We start from the raw sequence: 18436 nt of genomic DNA, 5'->3' as shown, positions 1-18436 counted from the left end.
CTGATTCGTAGCAACTGGAAGCGTGTAAGATTTGTCACCTTGGATTTTGAGGGTCTAATTATTTACACTCTAAAACCATGTCTTCACCTCCCAGAAATGATGGAGGGGTGGTATGTGAAGTCTCATGTTAATGGCAGGGCTGCAAAAATCAATGGCAAGATTGGGGATGGAGCCATTTAATCTAATTTCTGCAGCTAGACTTGCCAGCCCATTTGTCTTTCTCGAGAGTATGCACACAGCTCTATTAGGTGCTGGGCATGCCATAATTCTACTGTAATTGCAATAGCATTATAAATTATTGTCATAACGCCATGGAGTAAGTGTGCCAGAGCTTTGGTTCATGGCTCTGTATGTTCTCTCTGTGTGGCCATTTATTTTTTGGAGATGGTATATATGGCTGTGGGCATAAATATGCCCATACCCTCATGTCATATGATTAGCCTGCTGTCTGCTTCTCAGTTTTGAGATCAGCTTTGTGAGATCCTACAGTGAAGTGAGAGGATGGAGTTGTGTGTTCTACTTAACATTACTATTACTGCTACCTATGTGACCTTGTAAAGGTCATATTCCCTTCCTCACTTTCATGATATATCCAGTAAGTGCATTGAATTGGATCATGGATTTCTAAATTTCAGTCATTTTGCTACCTCCTCATTTTGGGACCCTTTTTGCAAATTACATGCACTATTAATCTTTTTTCATTTTAATTGCCTATGTTCCATGCAAAATCATTGTGATCACAGAGTTATGCAAATAGCATGCACAAGGAAATATACATATATATATATATATATAGAGAGAGAGAAAGTGGTTTTCTCCAGGTTTGATAGTTTGTGTCATAGATGGAGTCAGAAAACACAAATGCCCTCTGTATCATTAGATGCACTTGAAGTCTGTCCTTTGGGCTTCCAAAACTTGCATCCTAGCTCATTGTCATTCCTATAAAATGTGGTGCCTGCCTCAGCAGACATAGCTGGTGCCAAGAAAGTGTGTCTGATAACCTTCTCCTTATGTCTACTACCCACACTGATATGTTCCTGCTTTAGAAGCCCCTGGGGTGAGCCCAACATCACCACACATCCCCAGTCTCTTAGTCTATTGTTAAGTCTTGAGATTAAAGGCATTCTTGGGACTCAACTTCCATACCTTTTGAAATTGAATTTGGAGGCAAAATGGTCTGACCTGCCTCTTGAGAAATCTGTATGCAGGTCAGGAAGCAGCAGTTAGAACTGGACATGGAACAACAGACTGGTTCCAAATAGGAAAAGGAGTACGTCAAAGCTGTATATTGTCACCCTACTTATTTAACTTATATGCAGAGTACATCATGAGAAACGCTGGGCTGGATGAAGCACAAGCTGGAATCAAGATTGCCAGAAGAAACATCAATAACCTCAGATACGCAGATGACATCACCCTTATGGCAGAAAGTGAAGAAGAACTAAAGAGCCTCTTGATGAAAGTGCAAGAGGAGAGTGAAAAAGTTGGCTTAAAACTCAACATTCAGAAAACTAAGATCATGGCATCTGGTCCCATCACTTCATGGCAAATAGATGGGGAAACTGTGGCTGACTTTATTTTTTGGGGCTCCAAAATCACAGCAGATGGTAACTGCAGCCATGAAATTAAAAGATGCTTACTCCTTGGAAGGAAAGTTATGACCAACCTAGATAGCATATTAAAAATCAGAGACATTACTTTGTCAACAAAGGTCCACCTAATCAAGGGTATGGTTTTCCCAGTAGTCATGTATGGATGTGAAAGTTGGACTATAAAGAAAGCTGAGTGCCAAAGAATTGATGCTTTTGAACTGTGGTGTTGGAGAAGACTGTTGAGAGTCCCTTGGACTGCAAGGAGATCCAACCAGTCCATCCTATAGGAGATCAGTCCTGAGTGTTCATTGGAAGGACTGATGTTGAAGCTGAATCTTCAATACTTTGGCCACCTGATGCAAAGAACTGACTCATTAGAAAAGACCCTGATGCTGGGAAAGATTGAAGGTAGGAGGAGAAGGGGATGACAGGGGATGAGATGGCTGGATGGTATCACCAACTCAATGCAGATGAGTTTGAGTAGACTCTGGGAGATGGTGATGGACAGGGAGGCCTGGAATGCTGTGGTCCATGGGATCATGAAGAGTTGGACATGACTGAGTGACTGAACTGAACTGAACTGGTCTTGTCCATCTGTCCTTCAGGCAGATCCCCATTGTACAATCTCTTCCCAATTCTCTACTCTTCTTTTCTGGTACTACAGAGGCAATTCTAGAGATTTATAATTATGCTGGCAACAAATCAGGCTTCTCTGATAGCAGAGCAGTAAAGAATCTACCTGCAATGCAGGAGACAAAGGAGGTGCTATTTCAATTTCTGGGTTGGGAAGATCTCCTGGAGGAGGAAATGGCAACCCACTCCAGCATTCCTGCCTGGAAAAATCCCATGGCTAGAGGAGCTTGGTGGGCTACAGTCCATTGGATCACAAAGAGTCAGACATGACTGAGCAACTGAGCACACAAGTAGCTAACTTAGCACCCAGAGTGATCATTTGAAATTAAATAGAGGGAATCTCCTGGCAGTCCAGTGATTAAAACTTTGCCTTCCAATGCAGAGGGTGCACGTTTGGTTCAATCCTTGGTCGGGAAGCCAAGATCCCACATGTCTTGTAGCCAAAAATCCAAAACACTAAAACAGAAGCAGTATTCTAACAAATTCAGTGAAGATTTGTAAAATGGTCCATGTTAAAAAAAAAAATCTTTAAAAAATAAATTAATTAAAGTAAATAGAAATCAGATCTTTTCATGTCTGTGCTTAAAACTCTTCAACATTTTTTCCTGTCACTCAGAGAAAAAGATATAATCCTTAAAATGATACTCAAATCCATGTACAGGTTGGCCCCAGCTAAAATCTCCATTTGTACTTCCTCCTGTTCACCTCTGTCCTCAGGCAATCTGGCCATGCTGGGCGCCACACAGTTTTTAAAAAGCTAAGACATTTCTGCCTTGGGGTGTTTAATGCTTCCCCTTGCTTCTCTCTGGGATATTTGTCTGTCATCCTCCCTCTAGAGTCAGACATGACTGAAGCAAATTAGCACACATGCACGTATGCACACATGCACACACTCCCTCACCTATAGGTGTCTGTCCGAGTGTCCCCTTAGTTATGAAGCCTTCCCTGACTACCCTATCCAAGGCAGCAACTTCTCTTTCCCTTGGCCTGCTCTGTCTCCCTTACTCTGTTTTATTTTTCTCCATCTTTTATCTTTTGACATATAATATGTTTTTTTGGCCTGTTGTCCATCTCTCCTCTTTAGAATGAAAGTTCACAAAGACAGAGATTTCTATCTGCTTTCCTTATTATTGCATACTCAGTACTAGACTGGTGACTGACACAGAATGGCATTCAGTACAAGTTTGCTGAACACATCTGAATCCATAAATTGTTGAAGCAAGCCTATTACTTTTCCTTCCTATTATGTTTCTATCTTGTTCTTTTTTTTTTCTGCTTAAAAAATTCACATGTAATAATTCATGTCATCCAGAAATTATAATAAATAAAATGCTATATAGTGTGTAGCATTAAAAATATTACTTGTATTTTTTTTTTTACTTGTATTTTTAAAAACATGGTTTCTTGAAAGAGAAGTGGAAAACTGCTGACTATTCCATCATGTTCATGTGGGAAATTCTTATCCTTGTTTTTTACTATGTTGATTCTCATTAGAATTCTCTAGAAAACAGATTAAGTAGATTTCCTAGTTTTTTAATGCTCTAAGCTTTCTGAATTGAAGTGTTTGGGACTTCCGTTCTAGCAGTGAAGATACATGTTTGCTGAGTCAATCACCTCTCATTCAGACTCCTATAAAAGAGTTGCCTAGGGACAGAAGTGTGTGGGCTATGAAAAGAAAATTTACATCTGAAAGGAATGCATTCTGCTATTGGGAGAAATACTGGAGTTCACTAATACTCTTGCTTTAGAGAGGGTCAAGTTTATTTTCAGTCACATAATATAACATCCAAGCCAGAAAGAACCACAGATGCATCTTGCCTCATACATCACTTGAAAGATGTATAAGGTTAAGTTTAGAATCTGGAACTGACTTCCTCCAGGACTTCAAGGCCAAGAGTGTTGACCCAAAAAGTTTAATGTAAAAGTAAGTTGGAGGGTACTGGAAAAGTAACATTCTGGAACACTATTCAGACTATGCAGACCAGTGGGCAGGATAACTGTTGTATATACATATGATTGTTATAAGATTGTGGTCATAGCCATGATACACTTTCTTTGTCTTATTCTCATTAAAGACTAAAATAGTAATCTAACAGTTCTATACAGGAGAAGCCCCACATGTTACTCTTGCTCTACTATTCTTAACCATGTGCTGTAGTTGTTAATCTCTCAAATCTTTCTTCCCAAGGGGCCTCCCAGAGGACCATGGATTTGTGTCTGGACTTGGAGGGTAGGTGAAACTCCTTAAGCTTTTGTGCACTGTGTGATCCAAGCCATGTCTCCAGCCCAATTAACTGAAGAACATATAATTGGAGTCAGCTGAAAGCGCATGTGATTATAATAAATATATAATTATATAATATATAAATAAATAAAGTGGCCCTTGATTTTTTATTTTCTATTTTCTCTTGTGCATCTGTCTCTCTCAAGACTTCATAAGAAGGTAACATGGAAACATACATTACCATATGTAAAACAGATAGCCAATAGGAATTTGCCATATGACTCAGGGAACTCAAATGTGAGCTTGGTAACAGCCCAGAGGGGTGGGATGGGGAGGGAGGTGGGAGGGATGTTCAAGTGGGAGGGGACATATGTAAACCTATGGATGATTCATGTTGATGTTTGGTAGAAACCAATGCAATACTGTAAAGCATTTATCCTTCAATTAAAAATAAATAAATTTTTTAAAAAAGACCTCATAAGAAGGGATGATAAAATCTTGCCAGGGTGTGGGTTTTCACGGGGCCTATAAATACCCTCTATATGTGTCCCCAGACTCACCATAATCCCAAACAGAAACTGTCAGTACACTTCAGCTATCTGTCCAATTGAGTAGTGGCTATCTTACTGCCTGTGTGTACAAGTACAGCTTAGCAGGGTATGAGAAGAAATTCTCTCCAAGTTTAAAGGCAGCCACGTATTTAATTAAGCAAAATCATATGTTTATCATTTCCCAATATTTCTAAAGTATTGGTTCAATCTTTGCTGCAGATGCTTTTTAAGATGTATTGTAAGCTGGCCAGGGTGACTTTGGGAATGCTTAGATTATGACTACATTAGCAGCGCAAGCAAATAGGCCACAGTGGGAACCAGCAAAGTTGCAGGCCTGCTGAGTCCATAATGGATCCTCTCTTTGGTAAGCAAGCTGGCACCTGCTCCTCTCTGAACATCGTTAGAGCAGATTACCTTTCCCTTCTCTGTGCATCGGAGAGACTGGGGTTTTCTTCCGTTCTTTTTAAAATTAAATTAATTAATTCATGGCTGCACTAGGTCTTCGTTGCTGTACAGGCTTTCTTTAGTTACAGCAAGCAGGCGGGGGCTGCTCTCCAGTCGGAATGCACAGGCTTCTCATCGCGGTGGCTTCTCTTGTTGCATAGCACAGGCTCTAGGGCACAGGCTCAGTAACTATGGGCTTAGCCGCCACTGCAGCAGGTGAGATCTTCCTGGACCAGGGATCAAATTCGTGTCCCCTGAACTGGCAGGCAGATTCTTAACCCCTGGACCACCAGGGAAGTCCCTGAGGTTTTCTGCTTTAAGGAAGAAAAAAATTATTTTTGGATCCAATCTTTTCAAGATAAGATTGGAAAGAAAGATCTAGGCAAGGGGAAGTACAGACAGAGGAGTACAAGTAAGTGGAAGGAAGTCTTCATGATTATCAAATGGCTCTGTGTGGCTGGAGGTTCAGAGCAAGGACAGGAAATAGGTGAAGAAAAGAAAGGCAGGGGAAGAGCAGAAGAGGAAGTCAGGGTTGGATTTTGAAAGGTGTAATCTGCCGCATTAGGGGTCCTGGACACTATTCTATGAACAATGGAGACATATTACATTACTTAATGCATGGAAAAATATGGCCAAGTTTATATTTTAGAAAACTTATTCTGGCTGCAATTTTGAGAGTGGATTTAAAGGAGGCAAGAATGGACACAGGGCTAACTTTGAAGCTATGGAGGTGGATGGGGATGACTGTGTAATGAGGGTAGCATGGCAGACATGGAGTTGGTCATTGTCATACATTAGGTGACTCAGTTCTCATTGCAACCCAGAGGTAGAGAATATCATGTCCCCTGTTTTATGGATGAGGACTTGGCGGTCACACAGAGAGTAAGAGGCAGACTTACTGGAGTAAGAGGATTCCAACATGGGGGTCTAACTCTGGAGGTGGAATGTATTCTGGAGCACAAAACGTGGAGCGCCTGAAATAAGCCAGACCTTGTAGATCACAGATCACTAGGTCAGGAAAGCACCTATTCACTGGATGGTTCTATTTCATCTATTGACTCTTCCCAGCTTTATTAGCTTGAGCATTTCATTTATTTTTAACACAGATATTGTAGAGGTAAGTGAGATAATTTACCTGATGCTAAATTTTTTCTCATCCATCCTGAGGAAATTTCTTATGCAGTTATAAAGGAGAAGGAGAACATTTAATCCAGAATTTATAAAGATTTTCAAATGAAAGTGGTTAGACTAATGGAAAGTATTGTCCCAGAAACACTCAGAAATCCTTGAAGGCAAATGTAAGTCAAGTAAATTACACTTAATGGTAGGGCAGATATTCCATGAATAAATGTAATTTGATCTGTTTTTCATTTCCATGAAAAAAAATTAGTGCCCTGTGTTAGATCTATTAGCTAAAAATAAGTCTCCTACATGTTAGGTTCAGAAAGAGTCATATTTTAGATTCTAAAATTGGAATACCACTTATATATCCCGTTTTCAGAAAATGGATTATTTTTAACCTTTCAGTAACTCTAAGTTTTTTCTTATGATGAAAATAAGGAATGGATTAATTTCCGCAAACATCTTAAAATAAATTTAGTAGATTTTTTCCCCCACCTTCTCTCCTTCCCTCCCTTCTCCTGTCTCACCTTCCTTCCTTCTGCCCTCTTTTTCATTCTATTTTTGGCTGCACCACACAACCTGTGGGATCTCAGTTCCCCGACCAGGGATTGAACCCCAGTGAAAGCAGTGAAGGCACTGAGCCCGAACCACTGGACCACCAGGGGACTCCCACCTTTTTCTCATTTTAATTAAGCATTAACCAAAAGCAGGGAAATCCATTTGAAGAAAAAATGTGAGCTCTTCTCTCTTCCTCCTTATGCTGTAAAACCTGCACATCGTTGACAGAATGTTGATTTAGAATTACACTAATTGACAGTGAAAGACTTCATATAATCCTGTTTATATGACCTCCAATAATGTTGAAAGATCAAATAAAAGACCTACCCTGGCAATTTTCAGAAGCCGTCATAGACTATAACAGAAATGATTTAGATGGATGAACTTCCAGTTTCCACAAAATGTGAATTTACATTTTACACAAAACCCACTTCATCAGTCACCAGGCCTACTGCAAAAGGAAGACTTCCATGGGGGCCAAGTGCCCACTTTTCTTTATAGGCACATCCAAAAAATCCTTATTCACTGTTTCTAATACGCTGCAAACGCTAGTCACTTCTCCAGAAGAATTATCACCAGGCCTTCGTGTCCTTTATTCAGTAGGGACATTGGTTTTCAATATCAATGGTAAGACCCATCAATAACACAACTGGCAATAGTTCCTAATGTTAGCAAGGGTCATCATAACCTTTTAACAGGTAGATACTGAAAGAAAGGGCCAGATCTTTAAAGACTGGTCTAAAAAAATATACATAACAAAATCTGAGACCATTCATGCTTTCCTAAAGGCATATGTTTTTTTCTACTTTGTTATAAAATAGTGATTCACACAATTGCTTATGTAAATTTCAACATACTATATCTTTTATATAACCTTCAACATTTTTCTTTCCTATTCTTAGAATAAGAACATGAGAACCCAGAGTGACCTAACTTAAGAAGCACCCTTTCCATCAGTGACTGGGGCAAACGGTGCTGAGAATGAACGGCAAGACGTGCACACTTGAGACACAGAAGAATGGAGCCTGCTGATGTGGGTAACAGAGGGACACTGTTTCAGACCAAGTAGCCAGAGACTTGAACAAAGCTAGGGTGTGAGCCATGCAGATGTCTGGAGCCAGGGTATTTTTGGCAGAAAGAATGGAATGTGTAAGCCACCGGAGGTGGGAGTGGATGTGGCTGCGATAATAGTTATTCATGATCTTATAGGACACCCTGTGCGATAGTATCTAGAACACTCTCTGGAACTTACTAATCATTTAAAGAATGCTTTTAGAGAATGATAACTCCCCTCAATTGATGACTTGACAAATTCAAACGCTATCTATAGAGGGATTATATGGAGCACAGTTGAATTCCTCAGTGATTCACAAGTCAAAGGCTTTAGAACCTGATGGTGTCTCTCAGCAGAGTTGGTCTTCACAGTATTGTTGAAATAAGCTTGTGTAGATTCTAAAGCGAACTATGCCATATATAACAGCTATCATTTAATGAGACTTTACTGGTCAGAGTAAATAACAGTAACTGCTGTAACAAATAATCCTGTAAAATATGATTTAACCCCAAAATGTTTTGTTCTCACTCACAAAACTCAACATGGATATTCTTGATCAGGTAACTTTCCTCCACACAGTGATTCAAGAATCCAGCTTCTGCTATTTGGGGATGCTGCTATCTTCAATACAGTCAGTGTGGAAAGATGGCAGGAGCAAAGTCGTGCCTGTGGACGTCTAGGAACAGACATATCACTTCTGTATACTTTCATCATGGCCAGAACCCATCACAAGGCCCCACCCAGCTGCCAAAGTCTGGAAAAACCATTTACCACAATATCCAAACAGAAAAAAAATAATCTGTGAGCACAAGGCACAGACGGTATAGCCATTGTCTCATTTCTAATACTGAGGATGCAGGCGATATTGTTCCCATTGGTTTCCTGGGAAGAAACCTGTAAAAGGTCACAGATCTGGGGGGTGTCACAGAGAGATTCCACCTTAGGTCTGCATGAAGAGCCGACGTCTTCATGACCACTTTACAGTGTCTCCTGAACAACAAACAGGAGATGGTGTCGGAAAGAGGCCGGACTGAGTGGAGCTTGGTTTCCTGGGGCACCTTTTTGCTGGGCCCTTAATAGCTCAGCAGCTTTAGGAAGACACTCCCTGCCTTGGCATGCCAACTTCCCCATAAGAAGCGGTGCTATTTGATCATAACTGCCTGGCAACTGGACTCTCTCCTTCTACTCTTGTTCCCCTAAGTCTTCAATCTATTTGCTTCCCATATAGAAGTCAGAATGGTCTTTTAAAAAACATGTCAAGTAGAGACACCGGCGTGGACACGGGCTGGGGAGGGGAGGGTGGGATGAACGGGGAGAGCAGCATTGACACATAAACGTGTGTCCATGTGTCAAACGGAGAGCCAGTGGGAAGCTGCTGCCTGGCACCGGGAGCTCGGCTTGGTGGTCTGAGGTCACCTAGAGGGGAAAGAGGTGGCAGGATATACGGATATACGTAGGGGATGTACGGATACATAGAGCTGATTCACGTTGTTACACAGCAGAAAAAATCCTCTAGCTCAAAAATTCATTTCGCTTTCTGGCTTTTACATTTTCTCTAAGTATGTCAGTTGGAGAACTACTTCTGCATCCCTTGTAATGGTCCTTACCAGGACTAGAGGCTACTGGGGAACAGTTCTACTAGAGTCATATCCATATGGAATACTCAGCTCCTTCCCATTCCCTTTATTTCTGTTCCTCTTAAAGAACTGCTAACATCTGTTAGCAGACCCCTCTGTCAGAGAGCAGCTGATTCCTGTTGGTTTAGGAACGAGTCCAGCGTGGCTTGTGTTCAACCACCCTGCTCTCTTTCCCGAAGCACCCTGAGAATGGAAACTGCCAGATCGCTTTCACCCTAAACTCGGCATGAAATGCAACCACCCGTCCGGGCTTCAGAGCCGGCCAGCTCATAAACCAGCAGACTGCGGAGGAAAAGCAGCTTCTTGCGCTGCTCCGGAACTCCTCCGCCGCCGCGTGTCTGGACTCCGCCCTCCTGGTTGCTCCGGGGATGCTGAGGTTTTATGGGTTTAAAGTCAAGACTCCAACTCTGGCCCTCAGCCAGCTTCCTAGGGGGCGGGGGGTGAAAGTCCCCATCAGAATTCCCTCCGCCCTTCTCTTCACCTTTTCTTCTCTGTCTGGTTGGAGCAGAACCTGCTTTCCCTTTCTTTTTCTTTGCCAGAAACAGGAGGCTGTTTCTTATTCACAGGAATGAACAGTGGCAAGTAAATGATGTCAAACTTGATACCATGTTACTAAGACAAGATGGTGATCTTGCAAGCCTCTGACATGGGAAAGCTTGGCCTGAGATGAGTGAGGAATTTCTAGAATGTGGTTGATGAACGTTTTTCAGAATAAGTCGGGTGCTGTAGGTGTTAGGGGGGAGGAAGAGATGTTAATCACAACCGGCTGGTAAAGCACTGGCTGGCCACAAGTTTTCTGGAAGCCCCAGGGTAATCTAACCCATTCGTTCATTCACTCTTTTATATTGAGCGCCTCTGCCCAGAACAGGGGGTGTCCCAGGTGTTGCAGCAGTAAAGCAGCCACCTGCCAATGCAGGAGACATGAGAGATCTGGGTTCGATCCTTGGGTCAGGAAGATTCCCCTGAAGTAGGAAATGGCAACCCAGTCTAGTATTCTTGTCTGGAAAATTCTATGGACAGAGGAGCCTGGCGGGCTATAGTCCATGGGGTTGCAACCAGTCGGTCACAACTGAGTGACTATGCACATACACACCCATAGGAGACCCTGAGTTTGGTCATGGAGCAATAACCCCTATAACTGGACTATCTACTGCTACTCTTGTTCCCCTAGGTCTTCAATCTATTTACTTCCTGTATAGAAGTCGGAATGGGCTTTTAAAAAGCATAAGTCAAGTAGACACAGGACATGTGGACCTGGATGGGGGGTGGGAGGGTGGGATGAACTGGGAGAGCAGGGTTGACATAGACACAGAATGGTGTGAAATAGCCAGTGGGAGCTGCTGAGTAGCACAGGGGCTCAGCTTGGTGATCTGTGATGACCTGAGGGGTTGAGGGGAGGGGAATGGTGGCAGGGGGGCTCAAGAGGGAGGGGTAGATATGTCCATAGGGCTGATTCACAGCGTAGTACAGCAGAAAATAACACAGCGCTGTAAAGAAATTATACTCCAATAATAAAATAAAAAGATAAGTAGATAAATAATAAAGAACACAAGTCAAATAATGTCACTCTCTCGTTGTTATTGTTTAGTTGCTAAGTCATGTCCAACTCTTTTGCAGCCCCATGGACTATAGCCTGCCTGGCTCCACTGTCCACTGGATTTCCCAGGCAAGAATATTGGAATGGGCTGCCATTCCCTTCTCCAGGGGATCTTCCCAACCCAGGGATCAAACCTGCATCTCCTGCATTGGCAGGTAGATTCTTTGCTGCTGAGCCACCAGAGAAGCCCCACTCCTTCATTAAATACATTTTAATACCTTCCCACTGCATTTAGAATACCCGGAACTCTTTTCTGTGGCCTGCAAGGCAGAGCCTGGTCTGGCCTGGCCTTGTGTCTACTCTGTATTTAGTCTTGCTTCTGTCTGCCTGTTTCTTACCACTTCCCATCGTCACACTGGCCCCCTAGCTCCCTACACGTACTGAGCTCTTGCCACAGCATTCGTTAGGGCTCCTATGGGCTTGTCCTTGACCTGGCTCATAGTGGACCTGAATCTTTCTTTTCCTTTAGATCACAGCGTAAATTTGACTTCCTCTAACAGCTCTTTTCTGATCGCCCAAGCTTAGAGGCTGCCTTTTCCCTCTATTCTCTTCTGTATCACCCATTTATCTTCCTGCCAAGAAGTTATCACAATCTATAATATTTTGCTTGCTTATGTGTTTGCTTTCTCATTCATTGACTGTCTCCCCTACTTAAATGAGAGCTGTTTTTCTTTTTCACCAGAAAACAGAGCCATAAAAATGATCTCACTAAAGCCCAGTCTCTAGGACTGTCAATTAAGTGGGGAAGAACGATGTTCCAAGGCATACCCCAGGTATGCAGCGATAATGACCATATCGGAGGGAGGCAGGGGGCACGGAGACTAATCCTTGATCTTCTCAGGCTGGGTGGTCAGGGGAAGCTTCATCAGTAAGGTGAATTCTGAGCTGGGCTTTGAACTTGACCTTGATGTGATTTGTGGATAGGGCTTATGGAATAGAGTCTTGTGTGTTGAGTGATGCAGGGATCTCTGGGCAGTTAAAGCACAGTGCCTATGAGCTGAAGGAGGGAGAGAGAAATTGGTAAGCAGCTGTGCCAGATCTGGGAGACTTTGTGATGATGGAGTGTGGAGAGCGTGTCAGTCACCACAAACACCTTGAATCCAGTGAAAAATTACATTCCTCCCTCTGCCAACAGTTTGCAAGACAGTGATGCTTCTGTTGAGAACTGTCTCCTTGGTGTGCTTTTGAAGGGGAAGAATCCATTAACTACACTTAATTTCTTGCCCTTATTATGGCCCCCAATTATATGCTTCACACGACTTCAAGCCTATCTGTGTCTGGTTTGGAAATCTTGGAGCCACTTAGAAGAAGAGAATGAGACAGATATGACAGGATTATTTTCTTTTTCATTAATGTCATTCAAATATAGCTTTTGGAGAAGGATCAAGCTATCGTTACTGTATAAAGAAGGGCTGTTTAAAGTGACAGGATGGAGGCCTGTGCCTTTAGGAAGGCGCTCACCTGCTGTCCCTAAACAGTCTTGAATGCATTGCAAATATAAAGGCTTCTGTAAAGAGCAGTGTGACTGGGCTCGATGCTGTAGGATTTGCTTTTTCTTCACTTGCTTTCCTCCCTTCAGGAGGACAGGGGGGCAGTAGAAAGTCCTGGTGTGTACCAAAGTGGGAAACTGGAAGGTCAAAAGAGAGTTCACACATCTTTATTTGGTGGTGTTAGTGCTAATTGGTATAATTCTGCTTTTTTATTAAAGTCATTTAGTCAAATCAGTTTGTTTTCACAGTGGTGAGTTAGAGAGAATGAGGAAGTCCAGCATGAAGGTTAGGCGGGTGAATTTGGGTCAGACAGACCTGGGTTTGCCTCTCGGTTCTGTCCCACTTCCAGATGATATGATCTCGGTCACATTGTATAACCTCTCTGATCTCTGTTCTCTCCCCTGTAAAACAGAAATAATAATTCCTATCACAGAACATTGCTTAAAATGCTAAAGAGATGATGCTGGCAAGATGCCAATTATTGTGTCTGGAATGTACTGCACATCAGCCTAGGCTAGTGCATTATCTTATTATTATTATTATTATTTACTCCTACTGTCACTAGAGCAATTTCTGCATGTTTGCTAGGCTATACATGGTAAGCAGGCAGAATTCATGTCTAATTCCTTTTTATCTCCCGTAGCAGCACAAAGACTAGCACGTAAATAGCCCTTGATAAATATTTATGAAATGGTTTTTAATTATTAATATATGAAATTGATTTACTAATAGTTTCTTAATGATTTTAATTCTCATTAAATTATTTGTTCAAGAAACATTTGACTAAATTCTTTTTTTCCCTCTTGGACTCTTTCCCATGGGTTTTAGCCAACCTCCACGAGGCAAGAGGCAGGGTAGCACTATTCTGACAGGGTTTAGAAGAGGGGTTTTGAAGTCAGGCAGAACTGGATTAGACCATCTGCTATGTGGCCTCCTGGATTCAGGCTTTTCCTCTACAAAGTTGGGCTAGAGTCCGTGGTGTTGCAAAAGAGCTGGACACAACTTAGCAACTAAACAACAACAGTATTTATAGTAATAATGCTCATGACAATACATACTTTGTAGATTTGTGATGCTAAGCCCTTAATCTATATTATGTCATTGATTCTCACAGACACCTAGGGAGGGACGCATTGTCATCATCTGTTCAGTGGTCTCCTATGGGGAAACAGAGGGTCAAACCAGGGGAGATGAGTGAAGAGCCTGGTTTGCAGAAGAGGCCGATGACACTGCAGCCCACCTTTCTCTCCCTTCGTTCATGTCACGGGGCACTGAGTGCAGAGACATTCCAGCCACACAGCTTCGGAGGGTGGGACTGAGCGTCCCAGTTCATCTAGGGGGTTCCTGGCCTGTGCCATTCCCACTGGGCCCTAGAGCTTCCATCAGAAGTGCTTGGAAGATGTTTCTGCATTTATATGAACCCCTCCCTCGCTCTCTAAGCTGTCTTCACCTAGCTGTTTCAGGGCCAGGCAGAATGAGTCAGCCAGTCACAAGCCTGCTCTCAAGACCAGCTTGCAGGTGACCGAGACAAATGCCACACTCAACCCGGCCATAAAGACTTGCCTGGATTGGCAGCCCCTATGCTCACGTCCCTGGAAGCACCCTGCCATCGTCCTCATAAAAGAGCCAGCACTGTCTGCCCACCAGCTTCCTAGTGAGTAGTAGCTTGCTATCGAATCCGTTTGAGGTCTTCTTGTCTCTTTTAAAATAGCTGATGTTTGAGCCTTGCTGAGAGGGCCAGAGCTGAGTCATCTTCGGCATAAGTTACTTTCGCGTCTGCTGCCAATTGCCAGATGGGCACTCTCTGCTTTTCTGATGCAAGGGACAGCAAGCTTCCATCTCTGAGTCAATGTCACCCTGCTGGCTGGCTCTGTCCACACAGTTCAATAAAATAATTTAGCCTGGATAGAGGGAGTGAGCATGAGAGAGAGAGAGGGAGGGAGGGAGAGAGGGAGGGAGAGAGGGAGGGAGAGAGGGAGGAAGACATTCCTTAGACTCTAGGATGAAACCTGAGTTCTCCAGTTCACATACCTGGCATGAGCAGGCAGAATGAAGACATCTCGTTTGGAATCACCCCTGCCCCCTGCTCTCCACCCTTGCTGTCGCTACTCAGAATCTGGGAATCATGCCTCAAGGAAGAGTTTTGACTCCCTGCCCTAAGCCTTTCTTTCTGTAGCATCATGACTAATAACTCGCAAGGTTGTCCGGGGACTAACCTACCTAATATGAAAGAGCCACTGCCCCCGTCTCTGACTGCCACCCTCAGACTGTGTCAGGACCCAGTGTGGCCCACTTTCACAGGCCAGTAAACTTCCTAGAACGTTTCATTCTAATAATGTGATTAATTGTGCCTATTGTTTAACATTTGTCACCCTTACCAGAACAGGACACAAGTAGGTGTGTGGATAATGTCAGCCTTGTTCACCACTCCATGTTGGCTGTCTAGCCAAGTGTCTGGCAGCAAGGGTAGGTACTAAATTAATGGTTGTTGAATGATTACACTGAAAATTGTTTGAACACATTCCTAATGGGTTTCCATCAGTCCCTTGTATTTGGTTATATCCCCTCCCCAAACCATGCAGCTCAGAGGTGATGGGGTAATCTTTGTAAAGTACAAATCCTACTTTTCATGCCTTTCCTTAAAGTCCTGCTCCTTTACAGACAAAGAATATTCCAGCTCCCCATTTTCAACCCCTGGTCTTTCCTCTTCGTAATTCAAGCTCTCATCATCCCAGAGTTTTGGGGTGGCTCTAAGACATGGCATTATTTAGAGCATCTCCATCTTTTCACATGAGATTCCTTCTGCTTGGGACTTCCCTGGTGGTCCAGTGGCTAAGACTACCAATGCAGGGGGCCTGGGTTTGATCCTTGGTCAGGGACCCAGATCACACATGCTGCAAATAAGAGTTTGCATACCTCAACTAAAGGTCCCATGTGCTGCAATGAAGAACCAGTGCAGCCACATAAATAAATAAATATTTTAAAAAAAGATTCCTTCTGCCTAAAATGTCCTCTCTTATTTGGAAGTCTTCATGCTTATTCTTTTCTTTTGGCCATGCAGCAGGTGTAATCTTAGTTCCCTGACCAGGGATCAAACCCATGGCTGCTGCATTGGAAGCACGGAGCCTTAACCACTGGACCACCAGGAAAATCCCACACGTGCTTCTTGGAAAACTTCTGCCTGTTTGCCTCCACTTGAAGCCATCCCTGAGCAGTCACTCAGGCCTCCAAGTAGGATCGTGGCTCCCCTCTTTGTGTCCCCAGCTCTGTTCTACCTTCATTTGTTAATTTCCGGTTGCATAATCATCTTCTCCTAAAAGTAATAAGTTTGGGGGAAGGGGTGGCGGGGTGGGTGAGAATGAGACAGTGGGAGGGGAGGGGAGGCAGAAGGCATAATGAGTGAGAGGACTGAAAAGAAGAGGGCTGCAAGGACAAGCCTGCACCAGAAACGGTGCATCTCTAGCCCAGGGTGGATGCAGGGTGCGCTGGATCTGTCAGGCATCTGCAGCAGCTGCAGCTGAGGAGTGTTCTGAAATAGACTGCACACCAGGTGAGCGTGTGTGTGCCCGTGCTCCAGTGCAAGGCCTGGGACGCAGCCCAGAGGCAGGCGCCGATCCAGATCAGGCTTGAATTCCCCCATCAGCAAACAGCGGGGCAGGGAACAGAGGTGCCAGCTAATTTTGAGTGAGTCAATGCCTTCTCTGCTGGAGATGTCCTAAAACAGGTCAAGGATCACGCCAGGATCCCGGACTGCCTCAGCTGGTCCTCAGTGGAGGCAGGCGATTGGGGTTTTGCCCCTGACTTTGGAGAACTGGTTAATTGGCCCATGATATTGAGCTGGTTTGAGGCATTTTGAAATAGAAAGTGGAAATTAACGTAATGGTAGAAAGGACTTAGGCCTTACAGTCAGACAGATCTAGATAATCCTCCCAAGTGACTATAGATAATCATTTAACTCTCTGGGCCTCCGTTTATCCTTCAATAGAATGGAAATAGTTCTAGTATCTGCCTTATGCCCTGCTGGAGATTAGATGTGATACTATACTGTATCCCTCGGGGACTTCCCAGGAGGTGCTGATGGTAAAGAACTCACCTGTCAATGCGGGAAACGTGAAAGATGCAGGTTTGATCCCGGGGTCTGGAAAGATCTCCTGGAGGTGGACACGGCAACCCACTCCAGTATTCTTGCCTGGAGAATTCCATGGACAGAGGAGCCTGGTGGGCTACAGTCCATAGGGGTGGCAAAGAGTCAGACATGACTAAAATGATTTAGCACATACACTATACGGTATCCCAGTGCTTAGTGTTTAAGTGTTTCTTAACTAGGGGCAATTTTGTCCTCGTGGGGACATATGGCAATGTGTTGAGACATTTTCGATAGTTACAACTGGGTAGTGTGCTATTGCCATCTACTCGGAAGAGACTAAGGATGCTGCTAAACATTCTGTAATTCATGAGACAGCACCTCCCTCCCCCACCGAAAACAAAGAATCGTCCAGTCCAAAATGCGAATAGTGCTGAGGTAGAGAAAATCTGCCTTAGAGTAAGCTTGGCCATCTGGAGGCAGTAAAAATGCTAACTATTAAAATATAATCATTATCTCTTTCCACTTATATTTACTGAATATATATTTAGAAAATCTGTAAGAAGCTATAGCAAATTAAAAACGGCTATAATTTCTTTGGTGCTTCTTCCTTTAAGAAGTGGGGTCTCTGTCACATCACTTTGAACCTAAGAAGACTCTTCAATTGTTTTGAACAACAAAATATGGTATAAATGAACATCTGCCAGTTTATGAAACTAGTAGCTTCTGCTTCCTGCCTCTTAGAACATCCTCTTTGAGAATCCTGAAATACCATGTGGGAAGACTGGCTTCTTGAGAATATCATGCTGGAACACCCAAGGCAAGAGACCTGGTGGACAGTCCCAGTGAAGTCCAGCCTTCCAGCCACTCCTGCCAAGGAATAGCCATGTGAACAAATGCTCTTGAACAGTCCAGAGCAGCCCATCCACTAGGGAAATATCACTGACAAAGTGACATAGTCATCACACTGAGAATTACCCAGTTGAGTCCTGCCTGGATTTCTGTTCACAAAACTGTGTGATATAATAAAATTTACTGTCTTTAGCTATGTGCTGGGGTAATTTGTTTTGCACTGATACATGATCACAAAGAAGGATTCAGTTCAGTTCAGTTCATTTCAGTCACTCAGTCGTGTCTGACTCTTTGTGACCCCATGGACTGCAGCACGCCAGGCCCCCCTGTCCATCACCAACTCCCGGACTTTACTCAAACTCATGTCCATTGAGTCAGTGACGCCATCCAACCATCTCATCCTCCATCATCCCCTTTTCCTCCTGCCCTCAATCTTTCCCAGCATCAGGGTCTTTTCCAGTGAGTCAACTCTTTGCATCAGGTGGCTGAAGTATTGGAGTTTCAGCTTTAGCATCAGTCCTTTCAATGAACACCCAGGACTGATCTCCTTTAGGATGGACTGGTTGGATCTCCTTGCAGTCCAAGAGACTCTCAACAG

The 18436-nt window shown here is 43.4% G+C and overlaps 1 long non-coding RNA gene across 1 annotated transcript in view; it reads left to right on the top strand.

Annotated features, from left to right (window-relative positions):
- LOC122679664 overlaps positions 1–9437 on the top strand; it is a 98915-nt gene extending 89478 nt beyond the window's left edge. The window contains exons 7-8 of the long non-coding RNA XR_006336474.1: positions 4414–4455; positions 8027–9437. This is a non-coding gene — a long non-coding RNA (uncharacterized LOC122679664). The remainder of the gene's footprint in view (positions 1–4413; positions 4456–8026) is intronic.
- Positions 9438–18436: the final 8999 nt, after the last annotated feature.

Source organism: Cervus elaphus, chromosome 21 (genome assembly GCF_910594005.1).
Source record: "Cervus elaphus chromosome 21, mCerEla1.1, whole genome shotgun sequence".
Lineage (NCBI taxonomy): Eukaryota > Metazoa > Chordata > Mammalia > Artiodactyla > Cervidae > Cervus > Cervus elaphus.
The sequence above is the reverse complement of the archived record's forward strand: the minus strand, read 5'-3'. Positions and strand labels throughout refer to the sequence as shown.